The sequence below is a fragment of the Gossypium hirsutum genome, chromosome D01 (genome assembly GCF_007990345.1).
Source record: "Gossypium hirsutum isolate 1008001.06 chromosome D01, Gossypium_hirsutum_v2.1, whole genome shotgun sequence".
NCBI classification, from domain to species: Eukaryota; Viridiplantae; Streptophyta; class Magnoliopsida; order Malvales; family Malvaceae; genus Gossypium; species Gossypium hirsutum.
Window position 1 is genome coordinate 56,082,676 of NC_053437.1, and position 4,289 is coordinate 56,086,964.

A 4,289-nucleotide genomic window follows, 5' to 3' on the forward strand; every position below is an offset into this window, starting at 1 on the left:
GAACTCCTATTTTAACTACAAGTATAGAGGCCGCAACCCTAGTTAATAATAGTAGTATTTGCCATCCTTCCCTTTAACATGAGGGGCTTTTGGGTCTATTTCATATCGAGTTTAATTACAAGTACTTCCTAAACTTTTAATCCACTACTTATATGAGGCCTCTACTTGTTGATGACTTTACTCTGGACATGTTGAACACGATACACTTTTTGTAGAGGTCAATGAGAAATGTAATAATGGGACATTTTAATCACCACCCACCTAGAACTCTGAATCAATAGGGTGTTTTTTTTATTAACTGAGGCTTTGCTACTATCGTGAGTAATTTACACCAAATACCTTGAGGCTGAAGCAACAATTGCAAAAAAAGGCTACAACAAAACTTTAAGAAGATTCATCAACAAAAAGGGCAGAGATGGAAGGTTTGGAAAAAAAGCTAACCACTAAGAAGAAAGGTAATGATGGAGCTAATGTCTAAACTAGCCACTTTTAAGGAGGTAGTTGATGCTTTCCGTAAAAGAAATGAAATAACTAAGTGAGATGTGACTATGCTGAAAGAACAAATTGACACATCTTTTTAAGAGATTGAGGTGTTGAAAAAGGTAGTGAAATTATTAGAGAATAAGGTAGATGGCTTATGTGTTAAGTTAAACAATATGAAGAAGGCGAAGAAGGAAGAGACATCAAGCTAAAAGAAGACCATCAGGGGGGCATAGACACCATTTGAGAGGAAGCCAAAGAAGAATTTACAAGAAACATTGCCCAAAACCATAGTCTATTAACATCAAGAACCTCTCTAGCAAGGTGTGAGAGAATTGGAGGAAGGAGGCTTTGGACTCTTGGGTACTTAACCAAGATCTTCTTGTTATGTCAATTGTTGAAGACCCTTCTCAAGGTGGCAACACCGAAGCTAATGATGCAACAAATCCTTCTATTATTGATGTTCCCAACCTCCCAATTACTACTCTTGCAATGGATCCTTCTGCTACTTAGTTTCTCAATTTTTCCTTTGTATTTTCAATCATTGTAGCATGTATCCAATGTAGCTTAATAAAAGTTATTATTTTTGCAAATTGTCTTCATTGTTCCCTAATCATTTCAACTTCATGCCTCTTATTCATATGACATTTTTTTTCTCATTTATGAAAATAAATTTATTTTAATATTGCACTTTATTCAAAATTGTTTCTTCTCTATCTTTTTTTTTGTAGCATTGTTTGTTGATTTTTTGAAGGGTATATCTTGTGAAATAGATAATCGTCTTTAGCGATTTGGGGTTTTAGAAGGGCTCGTTTGATAGGGCACTAAAGCTTTGCCAAAAATGGCATCGGGGCTCTCGAAAGGCCTAGCCCAAAAGTGGCATTCAGACCTTAAGAGGCCTTGCCTAATGGGGAACTAAAGCCTTAAGAGGCTTCTTCAGACATGACATTATGGCCCTTATAAAGCCATTTTTGGTGGAAAACTACTTTGTTTGTAGTCATTTTTTAGTGAGCTAGGACCTTAAAAGGCTTATTTAGAAAGGTGTTGGGGCTTTAAAAAGGCCTACACCAGAAGCGACATAAGGCCCTTAAGAGGCCTTACACGATAGAGAACTGAAACCTTTTTTAGCGAGAGAAGAATTTAAAGATGCTCAACCGATAGGACATTGAAGCCTTTAGAGGCTTTGTCGAAAACAACATTAGGGACCTCAGAAGACCATTTTTGTTGAAGAATCATCATGCCAATGAATGGTTGACTTCATTGGTCATTTACTTTACAAAATTATTGGAAACATTTTAACTACTTATCTTATTGGAGTATACCCAAAGACTGATCATGAGATGATTGTAATAGCATACTCATTTAGTTTGTCTATTAATAAAGTCATTGTCATTATTATTTTCAATATGAATTTCTTTGTATTAAATAAATTAATTAATGTAAAGTCCCGAGAATAATATAAATATTCTGAAACTATCCTTAGTCGAGTAATATTATGGGCTAAGATAACAATAATACGTTACAATTAATGTATAGTTGATTGATGACACAATCTTGTCATGGATATGGGATATCAAGTTAATGAGTGGGTACATATTAGCAAAATAGTGTACTAGACCAACCCGTTGATCTGTCACAATTCGTTGTGGAAAATTAGAGTCTTTTCAGCACTTAATGAGCTTGATTTCAAGTCGTTTTATGTCATTTTGTTACATTTTCCATTTTAGTAGCTTAGACATAATTATTAGCAAAATAAGCGTTTTTACGCATTCTTTTAATATTTCAACGATTCTTTAAGCAACTCAAGCCTCGGGAATGACTAACGAGCTACTTGAGTGTGTAAGGTGTCACTTTAGGTAAAATAACACAAAAGACGATGCGAGTGTCACGACACCAGCATGCAACGTCGCGACATCGAACACCAAACACTGAAGCATTCAGAGCTAAAACAGGGTCAACGTCATGACGTGGAGACCTTGATGTTGCAACATCATGAAGAAAACCTGGATACACACAGTCGTGTTTTGTAAACCGTCTAGGGCATACTTGTCCTGTTAAAACCCTAATTAATTCAATGAAATTTTAGGCACTTAAACCGCTCAATTGTAGCCTATATAAACCTCAATATAATATTAAGGGAGTCGACCTAGGGAATCTCCCTAGGGATTCGTCAAACAATCTTTCATATTTTTAGATGTCATTTTTTTATTGTGTTTGCTTAATTGGAATCTTTCTATTCTGATGTGAAGATGATTGCTAGCAGAGATTGTTATGGAATCATGCTTTAATTTAATTATTAATGAGCATTCGTCAAATAATGGTTATATGAATAATGGGATAAATTATTGTATGTATTTTATATCTTGCATAATTCGATTATGGAAATGATTTATTGATTAAGTAATTATTTATCTAAAAAATAAATAATTACATAAATGACCCTGGATAAAAAAACCATCACCTAAATGACCTGAAATGAACAGTAGAATTGGGTTATGGACACTAGATGGCCGACACCCATTTTATATCCGACGCAATCATTGCCTTATCATTGTGTCAGGGCGGAAAAAATATTTTTTTGGGTTTTGGATATTAGATAGCCAGCACCCTATGTAATTTTTTCAAATTGTATCATAATGGTATACATGTTATAAAAGTATTTCAAAAAAATTTAGGTTGTTATGAAACTGATGACCGGCACCCCATTTTCTGAATACAATTTTTTGGGGTGTTGGGACACTGATTGTCAAAACCCCATTTCAAGAATAAAAAAAATTGGGTGTTGGGACACTAATGGTCGACACCCCTTTTATAGTACTAAAAAATTATTGGGTGCTATGTATGAGATGGTCGACACCCCAGTTGTATTTCGAAAAAACTAATTTTTGGTACTGAAATTCTATCTCGGCACTAAAGCTAAGTATATATAGATTTTTCTGTCTTCCATTTGAGTTTTTTGTTTGCTTTATTAGTTGAAAACTAAAATTAAGCATATTAGTGTTTTGTTTGTTGAGGAGGAAGCATATATTGTTGAAGATGAGTTCTGAAATTTTTTTAGTGTATGTTCATTTCAATGGAGAAATGATAAATACAATTGAAGAATATTGTGTCTTTCAAAGTCTCCAAAAAATTAGAATAAGATTCAACAAGCATGTTTTGTTGGCGGATAAACAGAAGATTGGTACAAAGATAGCTACCCATTGTGGGAAGCAAATGTTAAGATTATTTTACAAATTTTTGATTTCAACAGATTCGATCAAGTTCTTGGAAATGGAGTTTTAAGATGATGATGATTTAGGGTCAATGATAAAAATTTATTGCCCCCCTAAGATAGAGAATCCCAACCCGGTTGAATTGTTTGCAGAGATAGCTAATCCAGAACCTGTTGAAGTTGTAATTCTAGTAAGTTAGTGTTCTAGATTTGATTTTGATCTTAATGTCTATTGGGAAGATTAGTTGGGCTGTAAAGGGTCACTGTAAACTCCTAAAAATCCAAACTATGGCGGATGTTCGTATAACATCCCAATCCCATGTCCTTGTCTAGAGATTCATCCAGAGGTGTTAGGCACCATAGCAAATGGTGATGAAGGGTCTGGTAATGAAGATCAGTCCCACAATGATAATAAATATTTTAGTGACCCCAATTTAGATGACATCCTTGAAGACATAGATGGTGAAGGCATGGAGGAGAGTGAAGATGTGCACCCTTATTCAGTCAGGAACACGGGATCTGGTATAGTTTTTCGTAATAATCTAATGGCCTTCATGTCTGATTTAGATCCTGATGCGGTGCATATACGCGAGTTCCT